Below are 20,642 nucleotides of genomic sequence, written 5' to 3' on the forward strand. Positions count from 1 at the left end.
CTTTGACATTTTTATTTCCTTTTGTCTTCCAGGATCTTAAACTTCCCTCTTTTGCTTCTTCTTCTCATTCACTCTGAATTTTCCAAGATAAGACTCTCTCATCTTTTTAAGCCTTATCTCACCCCAAAATTTACTCTTTTCCAATTGCTTCCTTACATCCTCTGTACATTTTTAAGCCCCTTTCATGAGATCCCTACTCTTCTTCAGTATTTTTACACTTAGGGTTGATTTTCTTTGGAAGCGATTTTTAGATCAATCTTAGGTCCACTGACAGTTCCCTTTTTCTCTCATGCAGCTTTTAATGGACTGCTATTGCTCTCAAATAACACTTCTGTAAGGAGTATGAGATAGAGTTCACTGGTTTTTTGTTTTTATTTTTCTAATTTTACACATAATTCAAACTTTGGACTTCTACTACAAAAGTTTTGCATTGTTTTATTTGTTCTTATTGCTCTGACCTTTTTTTTAAAGAGGCTTTAAAGACTTTTTTTAAAGAGGCCTTTGCTTCGGGCTCTCCAGATTCCACCAATTTTAAGTGGTGGGTTTTAATATGTCATCAACTTGATTAAAAGTAACTTTGAAAATAATGTGTTTTTTAAAGCAAAAACATCCCACAATTTCTTTTGAGATGCCAGAATTGCTACCAAGCATCTTTGAGATGTCAAGGGTACATGGGACAGTTGCATATTTCCCTTCGCAAGTGGGAAAATACTGTTGAAGTTTTCTCAACATGAAAGATGGATTAGGTAAGATAATTATAGCAATTTTGATTTTGAGCCTCGATAGTGTTACTGGATGGTTATTTAAAAAGGTAGTGTGCAACTGCTAAGATGAAGCATTAGTTGAATAAGGGTTTGTTGTGAAAAAGTACTATCAGGTTATCTAGACTCCTTTTTTTTTTTTTTTTGACAGGATGGATAGACTTGGGGATTACTATAAATGCAATGTATCCAAAGTGTGAATACATTTGACAAATCTTTTATTAAATCCTTTTGGACAAATTAGGAAAATGTAGGCTGTTTGTTTCTTATTGTTTCCTATAGGCTATTAGACTTATCTTTGTGACAGACACTCACTCCTTCATATTAAAGAGGTCCATCAACACATTCTTTTTCGCTAGCATTGTCCTAAACAATTTTCCCTTATTTATTCTTTATTTTTACCCCAACTTCTGACTGATTCATTTTCCCATTTATGACTTTGACTTGAGCCTTGGAATTCATTACAATTTGCTGGCTAATAGCTATATTTGGCTAGAATTCCTATTCTCTTGGACTACTTCTATGAAAAGGGATGGCTATAAATTGAAGATGGTAGAGCTATAATGTAAAACAAAGGTATAAAAGAATGATAGAGTCCATATTTCAGATTTGAAAACAATTTTAATGGCACCATACATACGTTAAGTTAAATGAATCTCACAAGATTTCTTCTCATATATTCCTCTTTTTTCTTACATATGTTATAATGTTTGATTCTGATAATTATTGACTTTTCCTATGTTCTCAAATTTTTTGTTGTTCTGAGGAAACACTCCCAACACTCCCAGCAGATGGCACTGCTAACTTGAAGAACCAATTTCTAGATGCATTAAAAATTGGGAGACATGACTTCTTAAAACTATTAACAGACACTATTTTTTCATCACACATATATATTGCAGAATAATGAGAAAATAAAGTTAAGCAGATGGAAGAAATTTAAAATCATCCATAATTAGAGATAAAATCACTATGAACATTTTAGTGCATAGCCATGTTTTATATTCACATATTTAACAAAAATGGAATATACCCTATAAGAGTTTAGTAAGCAGGTTTTTTAAATGAACCATGTATTATAAGCAAATTACCATGTCATTTTTCAACAACAAAATTTTTTTATGGCTGTAACTGTACCATAATTTAGTTAACCAATAACATGTTATCTGAAATTTGGGTTACTTCCAATTTCTTATTCTCATAAATAACACTGTCATGAACATCCTAGTGCCTAATTCCTTACTTATAGGGTCACATACTTAATTGTCTCCACAGGACAAATTCCTAGAAGAGGAACTTCTGTTTTAAAATATATCTATATTTTTAAAGTATTATTTTTAAATCGGTCCCAAGAAAGGAAATACTAATTTACATTCTTTTTTCCCTTTCATTTATAAACACTGTATATTAAAGTATCATTTGCTTCAAAATAAGTACAAAGTACAACTTTTAAAAAATTCTCTTTCATTAAATATTTTCAAACTTTTTATAGGTTTATGACCTACTTGATTTTTGTGAATTTCATAGAATTCATGTATTTTACCCCTTTTGAAAAACAGAATACTTCATGATTTCTCTACTTATTTTGTAAGCACTCTTGACATATTAAGGTTATCATTGCCATTAAGATTATCCCAAATATCCTAGTGCCATTAACCCAAGAATAATGCAAGAGAGAGCATTCTTTTACTTAAGAAATAAAATATTTCTTATTTTTAAAGTTTATTGAATTATTCTTTGAGTGTTATTTTAGGATTAATTTTAATAAATGTCCTCAGGAGCTACGAAAAGGGTCTATATTCCATGCTATAGAATTCAAAATTTACAATCCTGCTGTATTTCTCAAAATCCTCTAAATACTGTCATTTATTTCTTAACCACTTGGTTTCTCATGAAAAACAGATGTTAAAATTTTCTACAATCCATTGGGTTTTTTTCTTTACATATTTTACCATTATATTAGCATTTTCAGTGTGGATTTTGCATTTTGGTTCAAAAAAAAGTTCTTTGCCCTATTTCAGTTGTTTTTCTCTCTCTCCCTCTTTTTAATCTCAAATTACACTTAGTATACTTCTTAATTAATGTATCAATAAATACATTATTACTCTATCAACCAATAGATACTTCTAAAGTGGTTGAAAAGTTTGATCTTTTCATTAGCCTTAAACATTGTACTGATAAATGTTTTCTATGTTTTTTCAGCGGCTTCCTTCAAACAGTAGCCCTGCCACATACCACATATTTTGAATTATTAGGGTCTAAATTCCGTAATGTAAATGCTTTATAAAGAAGGATGTTAAGTGTCTCTTATGTACTCACTGCTTAGGGAACTGCCTAGCTGGAATAGAATATTCCCATTGAAATTAATGGGTTTTTTAAAAAAAATGGTCATTCACTTAATGACAGGGTTTTCAGAGATGAGGAAACAGAGATTAAATTATTCCCCCAAGGTAAGGCAGCCAGGATCCAAACCCACATGAGAAAAATATCTGAGTTTGTGGTTTTATTTCCACAACCATGCCAGAGAGAGACAAGCCTGTGAATTTTTTGTCTTTTGTTCAATCACCTGTTGGAACTTTTTTCTTATTTTATATAGTTGATAAAAGCTCTTTATGCACTATAGTTAGTAATCAGTTGCAATGTCAGTGACAAATATTTAGCCTTAATTTCTCTTAGGTAGAGAATGGTTCTACCTCATTCCTGATGTCTATGTGTGACCTCTATTTGCATAAGGTTCCTAGATATTTTCTGACCTTGTTATCACTCCTCTCAAGGGAGAAGCATCATGATCCCACTGATGAGTTTGGGAGGAAACCTCCCCCCCCAGTGAGACAAGAAGAACAAGCTCTGTTCTGCTCCCTCATGTTGTGAGTTTGACAGGGGCAGGCCCCATATGTAAAGGCCTGGGTTGGTCCGAGGTTGTCTATGAGTGGATGGGTGTACCTGCCTAACTCAGGGACTTTATACTAGTACACCGCTGATCACTGTCTAGCAACATTCTCCAACATTAGCTTAATAATAAGAAAGGTGATATTTTGGCCCCTATTGACTAATGATCTCTTTTATTCTTCAAAAGGTTCAGAAGTTGGGCAGAGTAGAGAGGTACTACTTACTGAATCATGTGAATTTCAATAATTTGGTGTTTTCTTCTCAATGATGTGTTTTTTATAATATAAACTATTTTAATTTTTGTGAAGTCAAATTTCTTGCTTTTTTTAATTCCTTAGATTGCTTTTATCCTTAGAAAATCTTTTCCCATTTAGATTTATCTATATTTTCATTCAGCTATTACATAGTTTGGCTTTTTGTTATTTAATTCATGCAGAATTAGTTTATATACATGATGTGAAGATTTCTTTCCTAAATAATTAAGAAAATACCCTGGCACAACTTTTAAAATTTTCCTTTTTAGGCGCCTGGGTGGCTCCATCAGTTAAGGGTCTGCCTTCAGCTCAGGTCAAGATCCCAGGGTCCTGGGATCAAGTCCTTCATCAGGCTCTCTGCTTAGCCGGGAGTCTGCTTCACCTTTGCCTCTGACCCTCCCCACCTGCTCATGCTCGCTCTCTCTCTCTCTCTCAAATAAATAAATAAATAAATTTTTCTTTTTATTCACAAAATTGCTATAATTTTACAATATACCAACTATTTATGTGTGTGTATATATGTATTTATGTATATGTGCATATATATATGTATTTACCCACATATTAGTACTGTCGTGTCTCTGGACTGTCAATTACATACCCTGTTGATTCTTTTGCCAAAGTTCTATTTTTCAATTACCACAGCTACATATTTTTTTTTATTGAAGTATAGTTGATATGCAATACATATGTATTTTTTAATCATGTAAAAGTTCTACTTTGCATGGTCCGATTATGTGAATACATGTTATAATCCACAACATAACCTAAAAATATTATTTTTCAGCTATCAAGTTTGCAAGCAAATGTTTAAATCAATTTCCTACAATAGCTTTTATTATTTTATAAGTAGGATATTTAAGCACTGTCCATGCGTATGAGGTGTCTGTGAGCTTGGCCATGGATTATATTGTGGATTGTGCTACCAGCTGGCCTGTTGCATGACAGAGAATGGTCACCACCAGTCACAAATTACATCTGTTTGTGCCTCTATTTGTTAGACAATCTGGCACCCAGTAACAGCTGAGAAGAAAGATTTGCAAACAGCCTGCTTGATTGATGTGTCTAGAGTTATCTCTAAATCCAAATAAAATGTTAAGTGCTATCAAGAAATCATAAATCAGGAATCTCTCTCTTTGAGCCATGAGAAGGTCTTGCTAAAGCTTTTATGACACCCCATGTGGGAGAGGTACAATTGGCTGATAGTCAAAAAGAGAATTTGGATCAGCTTGTTCTGTACTATTAATTAGGTCATATTTTTAACCTGATTGAGCTTAAGGTATACCAAAAGGCCTACCATTTAAGTCATGATGATAAAAACAAACAAACAAAAACCCAAATAAAACAAAAACTAGAGTTTTTGATCACATAAGAGGAATATAGCTTCAACCAAGAACGCAGAAGGTGGTTGATACCAAGGAGTATGTTGGGAAAGCAGATAACCTGTGATCTAGGTTACCTGTTTTATACCAGACATCAGTCAGGACAGGCATGAACCGTGCAGGGTAGCTGAGCACCAACCAGTGGGACACAACCTTGGGGGAGATCCCAGCACTAAACCTTCATGGGTTATGACAAGAAGTTTTCACATTTTTGTATCTGTGAAAATTCTAAATGCCCACAAGAGAGTGCAAAAGTAGCTCTTTATCAGGCAAAACGTAAAAAAAATATTTCCTGATCTGTTGTATTAGATGCCACCAATGAATACCACCTCTGCCTAATTTAGGGGGAAAAGGAATTACTGGAAGAATATCATGAAGCTCACAGAATCAACAGGAAGGCTAGAGAATCAAACTTGAAAAATGGGTAAAAATCAAAGAAAGTTAGGGCAGGAGGCACTTTGTCAGAGCAAGGGGTCACTGGGCTCTGGGGACACCTTGGCAGGAGCACTTCTGTCCTGGACTCTGCTGCCTCCATGCGCCCTGACGGTGAACAACTTTGGCTTTTATTTTTTTTATTTTTTTATTACCATATAAGGTATTATTTGTTTCAGGGGTACAGGTCTGTGATTCATTAGTCTTACACAATTCACAGCACTCACCATAGCACATACCCTCCCCAATGTTCATCACCCAGCCACCCCATCCCTCCCTCCCCCCACCACTCCAGCAACTTTCAGTTTGTTTCCTGAGATTAAGAATCTCTTATGGTTTGTCTCCCTCTCTGGTTTCGTCTTGTTTCATTTTTCCCTCCCTTCCCCTATGATCCTCTGTCTTGTTTCTCAAATTCCTCGTATCAGTGAGATCATATGATACTCGTCTTTCTCTGATTGACTTATTTCGCTTAGCATATTACCCTCTAGTTCCATCCACATCGTTGCAAATGGCAAGATTTCATTCTTTGATGGCTGCATAATATTCCACAGTATATATATGCCACATCTTCTTTATCCATTCATCTGTTGATGGACATCTGAGCTCTTTCCATGGTTTGGCTATTGTGGACATTACTGCTATAAACACTAGGGTGCATGTGCCCCTTCGGATCACTACATTTGTATCTTTGGGGTAAATACCCAGTAGTCCTTTGGCTTTTGTTTGACTCACTCAAGACTCAAATTCCTGGTTAGGAGCATCTGACTGGCTGATCCTGGGCATGTGCCCACCTGGTTTGGAGGCAAGGGTCAAGAATCTGAAACCTTGGACTTCTTTAATGTAAGGAAGTGCCTTGACTCCTTAGTAAGTCCAGAAGAGTAGAAAGGGAGAAAGTCTCCATGTTGGGTAGCAGAGAAACAAAGGAGAAGGAAGAAAAAAGAACAAGTAAAAAATAGACAGCACCTCTCACATACACACATAAATATATCAACAATGAAGTTCTATACCTAAAATTTAAACATTGTGAGTTTTTGTTACTTATATAATAAAAACCTCTTTTTTTCTGCAATAATTTGTTTTGAAAAGGATTATTTCTTAAGGTCTGTTTTTTTTTTTTCTACTTTTGGTGAAAGAAATATCTTCTGTTTGTTCATTCTTTTGATAAGCACCTGGTATATCTCCGAGAAACAGGGTGCTTGGACCCTCCTGGATTTCCCCCAAATATGGCTGATCTCTAGCTCCTTGATCCAGCAGCCCAAATGGAGTGCAGAGGGATCTGGAGTAGTGGGCAGTCCTGGCAGGTAAATCTCACTTCTGGAGAGTTTCTCATCTGTGTCTCTCAAAACTTACATGCCAAATACCTCATCCTGTATGGCTGGATCTCAGTCCTGGTGCGGCCTAAGCTATGGAAACCATGTTTAAGTTGTGTCACTTACCAGAGACTATTCCCCACCTCTGCCCACTCCTATTTTAGCACTCTGAAGTTAGTGGCCTGGGCTTTGGCAAAAGTTTTCCAATGTCGCCACTGTTAGCAGCCAGTGACTTGATAAAGCTTTCCATGGCTCAGAACTCTCAGGATGGTTAGTCTTGAACCCTGTGGGACTCCCCTCCAACACCTACACCATCGAAGTCTGTAAGCAGCCGCTGCCAAAGGCCTTCCAGGAGGAGGGTTTTCCTATGATCTGATGGTCCATTTCCAACTCAAGCCCTGGACCATATAAATTAATGTATGTTTATAATTCTTCTTCTTAATTTTTGGAAGGCTCTAATTTCTAGGGCAATGCCTTCTTAATGTTCAAAAGGCTCTAATTTCCAAGGCAAATGATTTGCAAGTCAATCCTGATTAATCTTCTTTAAACAGGTCTCGTGTGCCCTGTAATTAACAAAAATTCTAGCATTTGGATGGCACCCTTGCTAGTTTCTTATATGAATGCAGTTGTTTCTCCATTTCTTGGCTGATTCCACTAGTTACTGGGGAGGGAAATGCTAGACATCTGCTGTCAAGTAGCCAACTTGTCCCACAGATGGCAATGTGATCTGCAGTTGTTCTTTTTTATATTTTTTTCACCTCCTCCTTTGAATTCTTGTCTCCTTAATCTCTTTTGCCATTGACAGAAAGGTAGGAGGCAGAAATGAATTAGGCAAGAAGGGAAATAGCACATTTCTCTCATATCCCCACCTCTTGGGGAGGCTGCTTCCTGTGAGCTTCACTTCTCTCCCCTGCCCTCACACCCACCTAGCTAACGAATCCTCAGCTCAAATGCCACCCTCTCTGCGGAGTCATCTCAGACTGCCCTCCCCATTGCTGGACCCCCCGTAAGTGCTTAGAGTGCTCCCCTAGAGTGCTCTAAGCATGCCTCTCTCGCACGTATCCATGCTATCTTAATTTTTGATGTATTCACTCATCTCCCCACCCAGACTGTGAGCTCCCTGATAGAGAGGGCTGGTCACTGTATTCCCAGGGTCAAATTTAGTTGGTTAAAAGAATGAACAGATTTGGAAAAGAGACAGAAGAGTCAAGAAGAAAAGTTTCCTTAGAACCTCTAGATAGTTTCTAAATTGGTAACATTTAAGATCTCTCATGCTTTGTTTGACCAATATGGGAGGTCAAATGTGAAGAATAAAGAAAGAGTTGGATTATTGGAGCTGATAACCATTTTTGGTTATGTTCTGTTAAAAGCATAGTGCATGTGTTGAGGGTTAATTTATTGATTATAAATAGTTACTAATAGCAAATAATTATAAAACATAGCTTTTGACAATCACTTCTATATAATCCCAGTTCTTTATAATACCTGCACTATTCTGCACTGGTAGAAAAATGAATTGTTCACTGTGAAAATGCCACCCATTAGTGCCACTGCTCCCAAACAACATACAATCTTGTGTTTTATGGCTCTCAGCTGCACACTGCCTGGAAGATACTTTAGACATGAGCCAACTTTTTACATCTAACACATGCCCAGTAAAAGACACTTAGAATTCCAATTGGACTAAACTTGCCCCTTCTCCAGAGGGCACATAAATGAATAAATACAAGGAAATCCCCTCCCATCACTCACACACACACACACACACACATATGCATGCACGCAATCCTCAGAGCAGCTGTGTTATAAGTTGGAGGACTTTTGTTAGTTCAGATGTTTCAGGTCTGCAAAGACACTCTGGAGAAGAAATAAATATTATGAGTAAGTCTCGTTTCCATGCTTATAGTGGGGAAACACTTACTAGTACCGTTTACTACAGTCTTATACTGAAACAATCTCATAAAAGAATACCAGCATTACTCACCCAGCACATGACTGCTAAGACAAGATGGTATCTGTTTTATTCCCTCAATGTTCAAAACATGATTTCATTCAGACACTTTCCCAGATGGACTTTCTTTTCAGTAAAACTAATCAGAATAATCACGGATTGTGTGCTTGCTAAATCTATTCTTGTTTCTTTTTTCTTAAACCATTCACCTCTCTTTTACTTTACTGATTCAATGCATATAAATAAAACTTCACAAACGAGAAAGATTGGATATTAGCATTGAATTGTCAAAAGAAAGGCAGGGTGGAGCTGCGTGGGGACTCAACCTGGAATCCAGGTCATTCCACTGAAGGATTTGGTGTTCACGGGCGCCTGGGTGGCTCAGTTGGTTAAGCGACTGCCTTCGGCTCAGGTCATGATCCTGGAGTCTCAGGATCGAGTCCCACATCGGGCTCTCTGCTCGGCAGGGAGTCTGCTTCTCCCTCTGATCCTCCCCCTCTCATGCTCTCTCTCTCTCATTCTCTATCTCAAATAAATAAATAAAATCTTTAAAAAAAAAAAAAAGGATTTGGTGTTCTGTTGTGAAAGCTTAGAGTCTGAGGTTGACAAATTTGGGAAGAAGACAATGTACCAGAGATTGATATAAATGTGGACTTACTAATGTACGAGGAGAAAGGACTCTCATAATAACAATACTGCAAGTCTGCACAATCATTGCATTCTCTTGTTATTATGAAAGCATGTGTGAAGCCAAAATATAATAAGATTGTTTAGTGAACATAAAGTCAGAACAAGGGGACACAGAAATTTATTTTTAATGGCACTGAGAGCCTAATATGTCCATCTTCCTCCGAGGTCCTGTCAAAGGGATTAGAAACACTTTGCCATGCTCCTCCCAAAGCCTGGTACATTCTTTCCCCATTCTTCACTAACTTTTACTAATCCATCTAATCTTAGTTTAATTATCACTTTCTTAGAGACGCCTTTTTTGGTCTTCTTATCTAAGAAAGGACACTCCAGAGCACTCTGTAATTTCTCTTTATAGCACTTACCTCAACGTGTACTTAGATACTTATCTGTTGCTTGAAGGTCTGTCTGCCTCTAGAATGGAAGCTCTAGGAGAGCAGGAACCATGTGTGTTTTGAGTCCCACTAGCTTCTCAGTGCCAATCAAGTGCCTGGCACATCTGCAAGCATTCAGGACATACTTGATACATGAACAAATGAGAAAAGCTCACTCAGGAGGTGTGCGGGGCGATGGCGAAGGGCACAGGAGCTAGATTCAGAAATCCTGCCTCTGCGTCTTTAATAACTATGTGAGCGTAAGCAAGTTATCAAACAGGATGCTTTATAAAATGAGGGCAGTGCTAGTACCTACCTCAAGCATTCTAGTGAGGAATAAATAAAATAATAGCTATACAATAACACTTGGAACAGTGACTGGCACAGAGTGAGCCCTCAAGCAGAGTTAGCTCTTAATATTGTCTTACAAATGATAATTCTAAGAGAAATTGAAAGCCTGATGGTTAAAACTCAGTTTCCTTGAGATGTTACTGGGATGGGTACAATTCATGTGAACCTCTGAAGATATTTATTCTTGTTTCCATGGTTTTACAACTATCTTTCTGATGAAGAATACTTCCATTAAATATGGAATGTATTAAAACAGGTTATACCCAAGCCCTTCCAGCCTGGAAGCTACTTTATCTTCTTTTCATGGTGTTTTGTGTCCAGGTACTGACCCATTATGCACGAACATCAGAACTTAAATCTAATGGCAGCTGTATTTTATCCTTTTCTCTAAGTTCTTGGGAGGGTCATCTCTGTAACAATGCATTATGGACAACAATATTCAAGGTGGGTATTTTATAACATTTAGAAAGTAGAAGAGGACATAATAAATATGCATAATTCTGTAATGACAGAGGTAATCATCATTGTATTCATCTTATTTGGTTTTAAAGGCTTTACTGACAAATATGGGACAAAGCATCATATTTAACAATTACATATTATAATGCTGTCAGACAAAACTGGCAAAGTTGTTAGAGTCTTAATCCCTGGTTCATTTGTTGAATATGTATTTACTGAGTGTCTAATAGGTGCCAGCCATTATACTAGGGATGGTCTATGACACTTTGGGTTTGAATTGAAGAATGATACAAATAGGACTCTTGTTATGTGATGAATTGGCATTTTGGTCATCAAACACTTAATAAATTTTTACTATATTGTTGTCTGCTATTTTCAATGATAAAATGCTGACAATGACAGTGTGTGAGAATGTAGTGCTAAAACAACTAAAGTGGGGGCAACCACCTTTTTTATCCCCCCACCCTACACACACATGAAGTCTGTCCTTTGATCATTAGCTGTAGGTGCAATTCAGAGAGCCTATTTTCATGCACAATTGAGCATTACTTACTTGAAATTAAAATACATTTATGTCAAAACCTACTTCTTCCTTACTTTTAATGCCATTCTGGCAATAAACCCCAAATCAGGCCTTTCTGATGTGCCTTTCTTTATTTTAGCCTTGATTTATCCACCTTCTGCCTGTTTGGAATCCCCATCTTCTTATTCTCTCACATAGGAGATCTGCTGCCTTCAGTCCATAAGATAAAATTTTACCTTTGTCCACATGAATATCCCAAAGACTAAACTAATGCACTGAATCTCAGAATTGGTCCAAACTCAAAGATGTTATGCAATTACTCATTAGTTGCTGAATTTCTCCTTGCAAAAAAGAAAGAAAAACTGATGAAAGAAATTGAAGAAAACACAAATAAGTGGAAAAATTTATATTCATGCATTGGAAGAATTGATAGTATTAAAATGTCCGTATTACCCAAAGTGATCTATAGATTCAGTGCAATCTCCATCAAATTCCAATGGCATTTTTCAGAAACAATCCTAAAATTTGTATGGAACCACAGAAGACCCCAAAAGGCTAAAAACCTTGAACAAGAAGAGCAAAACCAGAGGCATTACATTTCCTGGTTTTAAACTATATTACAAAGCTTTAGTAATCAAAACAGTATGGTATTGGCATAAAAATAAACACACAGATCAATGGAACAGAATAGAGAACCCAGAAATAAATCCATGCATATCAGTTCAACTAATTTTCATAAAGGCACTATGAATACACAATGGGGAAAAGATAGCATTTTAATAAATGTTGTTGGAAAAATAGGATATCCATATGCAAAAGAATGAAATTGGACCTCTATCTTACACCATACACAAAAATCAACTCAAAATGGATTTAAGACTTAAACATAAGACCTCAAACTGTAAAACTCCTAAAAGAGAACACAGTGGAATAGCTCCTTGATATCAGTCTTGGCAATGATTGTTTGGGTTTCACACCAAAAGCAAAGGCAACAAAAGCAAAAATAAACAAGTGGAACTATATTAAATTAAAAAGCTTCTGCACAGCAAAGGAAACCATCAACTGAATGAAAAAGCAGTCTATGGGATAAGAGAAAATATCCGCAAATCATACATCTGATTAGGGTTTGATATCCAAAGTATATGAAGAACTCATACAACTTAATAGCAAAAACAAACAATCCAATTAAAAAATGGGCCAGGGGCTGAATATCATTTTCCCAAAGGAGACATACAAATGGCCAACAGGTACATTAAAAGGTACTCAATATCACTAACCATCAGGGAGATGCAAATCAAAACCACAACGACACACTGCCTCACACCTATTAGAATGACTATCATAAAAAAGACAAGAGATGACAAGTGTTGGCAAAGATGTGGAGAAAAGGAAATGCTTGAATGCTTTTGGTAGGAACATGAATTGATACAGCCATTATGAAAAACAGTATGGAAGTTCCTCAAGAAATTAGAAACAGAACGACCATATGATGATCCAGCAATTCCACCTTTTGGTATTTATTCAAAGGAAACAAAATCATTATCTCAAATAGACATCTGAACTCCCATATCCATTGCAGCACTACTCATAATACCCAAGATAAAGAAAAAACCTAAGTATCCATTAATGGATGGATGGGTAAAGAAAATGTGGCATATACATACAATGGAACAATATTCAGCCTTAAAAAAGAAGGAAATCCATTTGTGACAACATGGATGATCCTGAAAGACATTATGCAAAACGAGGTAAGCCATACATTATGGTACGGTATAACTTATATGCAGAATCTAAAAAAAAAAAAAAGTCAAACTCATAGAAACTAAGAGTAGACTAGTGGTTGCCAGGGAAACTGTAAGGTGGAGGAAATGAGAGACTGGTTAAAGGGCACAAGCTTTCAGTTGTAAGATGATTAAGTTCTGAGGATCTAATGTACATCATGGTGACTGTACTTAATAACACTGCATAGTATACTTGAAATTTACTAAGGCCATAGATCTTACACATTCTCATACACACACAAAAAAGGTAACTATGTGAGATGATGAATGTACTACTTAGCTTGATTGTTGGAATCATTTCACAATATATACATATATCGAATCATCAAAAGTTGTATAGTTTAAATATCTTACAAATTTGTCAAATAAACCTCAATAAAGCTGGGGAAAAACCACCATTTTCCACTTAGATTATCAATTATAGAGAGGTATGTTAAAATCTTCTACAGTGGCTATAGATTTGCCAATTTCTCTTAGCAATTCTACACGTTTTTCCTTTACGTATATTGGGGCTATATAATTAGATGTATAGCTACAATATATGATAGTAGGTCAACAAGAAATATATATTAATGAAACACAATGTACAAATTATAAAGCATATTTGTGTGCTCATGGGAGACATCAGTAATCAATCATGGCATGCCAGTCTGCTCAACGTGACTCCAGAATATGTTCTAGCATTCCACCCTATGCAGTCATCTTAGTTGTCACTCAAAGTAATTCCTTTTGCCTTTCCCTGGCCTACCTTAGTATTGTCATGAAGGATAGAATATTCTAAAAAAGACAGAATTTCAGATAAATGGGATGAATAAAAGATTATTCAAGAAATAGCGGTAGAACAATTGATGCTTTGGGAAGGAATGCCATATTTCTATGGTATAGTAAGAATAATTCTGAATTGATTGAAAAATTCAATATAAAAATAATTAACTCCTAAAAAGTCTAGAGGAGAACATAGGTGTAAATTACCTTTTCTTGGAATCCAAAGAGCTTTTATGACCATAAAACAGAGGCTGGAGACAAGTTATAAGAAAAATGTCTGATAGATTAGGTTTTATAAAAATTAAAATCTTGTTTTTCAGGCATAAAAAACAAACTGAACAAATGAGGGAACATTTAGCAGTGTATATAATACTTAAAGTTCTTAATGCATAAATATCTTATAAATTAAGTAAGAAACAGACAAACATCCTACAGGAAAAATAAACTAGGAACAAACTCATATAATTTACAAGAGAAGAAGTATTAATGGCAAATACATATATTGCATAAGTTTACATTTCACACTAACAACAAAATAACACAAGATATCTTTTTTACCCATTAAGTTACCATGAAGAGTTCAGAAATGAGAATGTCGTGATAAAGAGCGCATAGGCGAAAATATCTGGAGGGAAATTTGAAAATACACACCCAGGGCCTCATAAGTATTCACACACTTTGATTCAGTAATTCCATTTCTATAATGATCTGAATTAGATATAATGACCCATAATTAGGGCATCACATGAAATAGAATGGGTGAAACGCTGGCATTTTATTCCTAATAGTTAAAAATTGGAAATAACTAAAACAGGTGAATGTCTACACAGACAACAGTGTATCTGTACATTAACAATCAAAGCTGTAATAATCAATGACGGTAGAAATGTAAAAGAAACCATGTGCTGTGTGCTTCAAATTTTATTTAACATGCATTTTCTGTATATTTAAAATGAAAGAAGTTGGGATATAAATGTACAAACATGGTACTAATGTTTGTTTTCTAAGTCTGGGCTTGACCCTGAAATGACTGGCTGTTGTTTTTATTCTCGGTATTTGATGATTGTTTTCCTATTACTTTTTTTTTTTACAGTGAAAGGCTGAAATCAGAAAAAGATTTTTCAGAAGAAAATGTCAGAGAACAGAGAGTGCCTAAAAATCACATCAGTTTATTGCAGTTCTCAAATATTTCCTAATCCAGAGAGATACAATCAACAACTGTCTTATTAGACTATTGCCAAAAAACATCTCAAAAATCTAACTTTGCTCATGAAGATAGAAAATGTCTCCTTGAGTACGTACTGTAATCATGCAGAAAGGCATGTGTAACTCACAGCTCAAAACCTCTAGGACTGTCCCCTCGTCAGCACAGTTCAGTCCGGCCCCTTGCTCTGGGCTAACCTAAAGCAACCCCTAAGTCTGGTCCACAGGCCACACACCCAGGCTTTGAGAAAGAGCCAGAGAAGCCCTGTTGGTTTGCCTACCCTAATCCTGTGATTACCAGAACATTACAAAAATAAGACTTATCTGTGGATTTGTATTTTTATTAAATTAAGTCTCCTGAGAGCATCATGGTTATGCATAAACCACATTTATTAATCCTGGCATAGCTCAAAGAGATCACTGCAAAAATAGACTATGAATAAATTGACCACGTCATACTTAACTCAGTGTGCAGTGTAATTTTCCTAGTGTTATTTTGTGCCGCTGAGCCGCTGAGCTGCTGAGGGGCTAAATGAAGGCTTCTCTTTCCCTGAGGTGGTATAGTTTTCAAAACTGGAAAATTCCTTCCCACGCAGTGTTGACATTAGTACACACTTCCTGAGCCCTTATTTATCTAGCATAGTCACTTTCAGTGTACTGCGCTATTTATAGAAGATGCGAGAAGATGCATCTAGCATCTAGAATTCATTCAAGATGGCTGAATTCAAGAACGTAAAGAGGCATTTTCATAATCTGTGTGTGCAACTAGCAATTATCGCTAGGTAAGGCAAAGGGCAACTTGACTGTATTCATTTTCTGATCTTTGAATCACATGACCAAAACGAGGGCTAGTTTTCGGAAGCAATTTGCAAAGCCATTTTAAATATGGTGTTAACAGTTCAAAAACATTCTGCTTCAGATATGCAAAATGAGGATTCCACGAATCAAATTAAGTCAAACTGAAATTTAATAATTAGATGCACAGATCTCCTAAGGATTCGTCACACGAAATATTGTCTGCCGTCTTAGCCATTCACCCTTCAAGTTTGAAATATTCCTCCTGTCCAGGTCCCCAGCGACCACCATGTGGCCAGATGAGACGGCCACTTCCCATTCCTGTACTTCCTTCGTCCTCTCAGCAGCCTTTGACCAAGTAGACCGCTCCCATCTTAAGGAACTTCCTTCTCTCTCCCCCAACAATGCACAGACCTGGATCTCCTCCAGCTTCTCTGGTAGTTGTTTCTCACTTTTTTCTGCCTTATTTTAACTTGCTCTTCATCTTCAATACAGCCCCTTAAAGCCGACATTACTAAGAGCTCAATCCTGGGCCCTCACTTTTGCTCCATCTGAACTCGCCCATGGCAATCCATGCTGTCTTATGATTAAACAACATCCATGTGTGCAGGAAACTCCCCCACTGATACTCAAGCCCAAACTTCTTTTCTTGGCTGCAGACCTAAATCGGTCCTACGTAGCAGACATTTTTATGATCAATCATATGATTAAGAACATTGTCCTCCCTAAACTGGTTTTTAATCTGATCTTTAGCATCTTACTACACAACACCACATCCACCCAGGTCTTCTCTCCAAAATTCTCAACAACATTTCTGTTCCCCCTTCTGCTTTGCCAAGTCCTGTTGTTCTGAAGCCCCTGATAGAGATAGCAATTTTTTTAGAACTTCATCTCGGAAGAGACATACCATCGCCTCTGCTGTGTTCTGGTCATTAGAAGTGAGTCATGAAATCCAGACCAGGCTCAAACAAAGAGGATTCCACTGTTGGGGGCCATCTTGGAGGCTGCCTGCCCCACTGACAGGGCAGGCTTGGCGAGGGCTGCGGTGACCCTTCTGCAGTGCTCTGAACCCTGCCAAGAGCTTCTCTCCTTACACCGCCACATGGCCTACTGGAAGCAGTTGTCGATGTTTCCTTTGGACTCCAGGGCCTGGCCTAGAGCCTAGTCATGACCTGCTGAACTGAACTGAATTGTGCATCTCTCAGCCAGGGTCAGAATATATAAACAGTGCTGGGACTAAACCGAGAAATGAAGCTCCTAAGACGGGGTGTTTCCTTTGGAGGTGATCTCACGGTGCCCTAAAAGCAAATCTAACATATTTGAGGAATCTGTGGTAGGAGTCTGGAACACTCCAGTTATAATGAAGAAGCGGAAAGGAGACAGGCAGTGAGAAAGAAGGATGGATCTGTCATCCTGGTAGGAGCTTACATAATGGTTTTCAGTCTTCTGTGTCTCCTCACAATACCTCTGGAAACTCCAGGTGAGGTTTGTGACTAAGGGAAGCAGAAAAGAGGAGGCAACAGAAGGGAACGTTGCAGGGAACTCAGGTACCAGTTTTATCATAAAAGGAACCAAGGAAGGACATTTGCTTACCACCCTCAGGTTCCCAAATGACAAAGGCCACAGAAGGGCCAAATCCAATCCAATCCAACCCACTCTTTTCCTGTACACAGAATATGTCTTCAATTCCTGCTCACCTTCCCCCCCTAATTTAGCTGGGTAAGTAACACAGATAACTTTTCTTCTCTACCGAAGCATAGACTTCAAGTATGCAGCTCTCCGCAACTCCAGCTCTGCCTTCCCTCCAGCATTCAGTGGGCCTCCAAACAATCATTTCCCCAAGCTGCAAAATGTGGTTCTGCATGACATAACCTCCACATGCTACCATAAAGGAAGGGCCAGGGGGTGGGGGGGAGACCTAAGAGAATAAGCCAAGGAAATCTCTTTAATGTTTCACTTCCCTAGCAAGAGAATCCACTAGCAAGGCCTAAAATTCTTAGGGAGAAAGAAAGATGTGGTTACATTTATTCCCTTTCTTTTATTTTTTAAGATTTTTATTTATTTATTTGACAGAGAGAGAGAGCATAAGCAGGGGGGAGCTGCAGAGGAAGAGGGAGAAGCAGGCTCCCCACTGAGCAGGGAGCCCAACATGGGGCTCTATCCCAGGACCCTGAGATCATGACTGGAGCCAAAGGCAGCTGCTTAACCAACGAAGCCACCCAAGCGCCCCATATTCCCTATTTCATCATAAAATAGGTACCAAGGGCTATAATACATTGGGAACTCTGCTAGGCACAGGAATCATAGACATAAAGGACACAAAAATCAGCCTTCAACAGGCTCATCTTCTTGTGGAGTCTTGCGGACTTTTGAGAGAGTCAAGAGCAGGTTAAGAATTCTACCATAACAGTATGCTGTGGGTTAAGAAAGCGGTGAGCACAGAGTGTGAGCTCCCGGTGAGAGAAGAGGACATCCAACTTGGATTGGGGCATCAAATGAAACTTCTCAGGGAAGTCAGAACCAGGTGGAATATTGAAGGACCAGCCATGATTGGCTAAAGGTAAACAGGGGAGTAACATTCCAGCAGAAGGGAAACCATGCGAAGAAGCAGGGAGATCACGAAGAGTGTGGTGGTGATTTCAGGGCACTACAGTGACTTCTCCGACAAAAAGTGTGAGGAAGGCAGGATGAGGAAGGAGGGAGGAGAGGGCAACAGAGGATTGCCACGCCAGGGAGTGTGAAGGTTACCCCAAAGCAGCAGGAAGTCATAAAACATCCCAAGCAGGAGAATGACATGGTCAAATTTATATATAGAAGGAGCTGTCTCACATTAGTGGAGAGATCTGATTGGCAGGGAGACCCACTCCCTGCTGCCATAAAAAGTGAGGTGTGGGGGCAGTTGAAGAAGGGACAATTCAGAAAGAATGTAAACTTGTTGAGACTCAGATAAATATAGGGTTAAGGAAAAAGAAGGGTGTCAGGGATGACTCACAGCTTAGTGGCTTAAGAAGCTGAGGAGAAGATGGTGGTATTCACTGAAACAAGAGATAAAGGAATTCCCAGGGTTTTAGGGAAGATGATGAGTTTAGCATTGGACATACTGATGTTATAGGGACTTAGGACCAATTTCCCCAGGTACTAGGATCTTGGATTCATTTAAATTCAGACAGACTCTTCGGTCAGTAGAAATTTAGACTCTAGGTCTTGAGAACCTTGGAAAACAGTTTGAATTTCATCAGCTCTGAAACTATAGTACCTTCCCTAAGCTGTCTCCCACCACTCCCCATAATAACATCCCTCTTTCCTACAGGGCTGGGATGGTTGGGAAGTGAACAGTGGAGACCACCATAGCTGTATCAAGTTAGCTCTTTTCTCATACTATCTTATCCCCGAGGGCACTTGAACATTGAGAATCATGTGTTACAGGTCAACTTAGAGCCATGTCAACTTGAAAAAGTTCTGAATTTATATACAACTTGTATGTAGCCAGTAATACCTTGTTAATAGCCAGTCCCTACTCTGAAGTACTTGTTTTCATAGAACTCACCAATAAGAAAAAGCACATATTCTCCAACATTCATGAAGATACCTTCATTTACAGGTACTTGGAACTGGGTCCAAGTATCTGGAGGCATGTTGGTTTCCAGATATATTTTAGCTCAACGAGAGTGGTAGAAAGCCACTATGGAGCTATGGCCTGTAAAAATGGCATCTGTCTTAGCCTTTTGCAGTGATGGGGAGGGAAAGCAAAGTTTGAAGGTTTTCTGTCCTCTCTGATCTCACTGTTAATTCTAGTTGGCTATTAAATGTTTTTCAGATTAATAATATTATATCTCAACTCTTGAGTTTCAGTCACTTGTGAGATAGCCATATAGGAGACTAGATATGCAGGTGTTTCCAAAAGAGATTTCATTCAGCTACAGGTGTAGGGGTCACACATACTTAGATGTGGTCTAATGCTGTAAAATGGTCGAAACCACTCTTAGGAATGTGTACAGCCAAAAGAGGTGTGCCAAGGACTTAACTTGGGAAAAATCAACATTTAAATTCTGCAGGGGAGGAAATGGGGGGGGTGGGGAGCTTGAAGGAGACAACAACAAAAAATAACAAGAAAACCAGGAAGGAACTCTATCAAAAAAAGCCAAGTGAAAAAGAACTTTAAGTAAAAAGAATAGCCAATACTGCCACATGTTGAGGAAAATTCAAGTAAGATACATACTGAGTTATCGATTAGCTTGGCAAGTTGGGTTTTTTTTTTAATTTCATTTTGGTATTTAAGTTTTGGCAATATGTTTTCCCAGGCAGATTTGAAAACTTTATGTAGTCAATTGGATTCATCCTTATAGGATTTCCAGGTTTTGTGTCATATCAAAGGCGTTTTCCATGAGAATATATATATTTACATAAAATTTATAAATTTATTCATTTATTTATATTTTAGATATATTTCCTGCAAGTGAGTGTGTGTGTGTGTATATCATATAACTCAAGAGAAAGGCTTAACTTGGGAGAAACGAAATGTTTTGGAAGGATACCGGGTAGCTTCTGGAATACTTGGGAACACTGGGGAGCCAGGCAGGAACCAAGGCAGTCAGGTGGCAAGCCCCATGGCCAAGATCTCAGCAGAGGAACAGCCTGGTCAGGGTGACACAGCTCCGCTGCAGGACGCTGGGCACAGCGGCTGGCACTGCCCTCACCGGACACTGGATACTGCTGAGGCCCTGC

This window comes from Leptonychotes weddellii, chromosome 14, assembly GCF_054177405.1.
Source record: "Leptonychotes weddellii isolate Sample4059 chromosome 14, ASM5417740v2, whole genome shotgun sequence".
In the NCBI taxonomy this organism is placed as follows: Eukaryota; Metazoa; Chordata; class Mammalia; order Carnivora; family Phocidae; genus Leptonychotes; species Leptonychotes weddellii.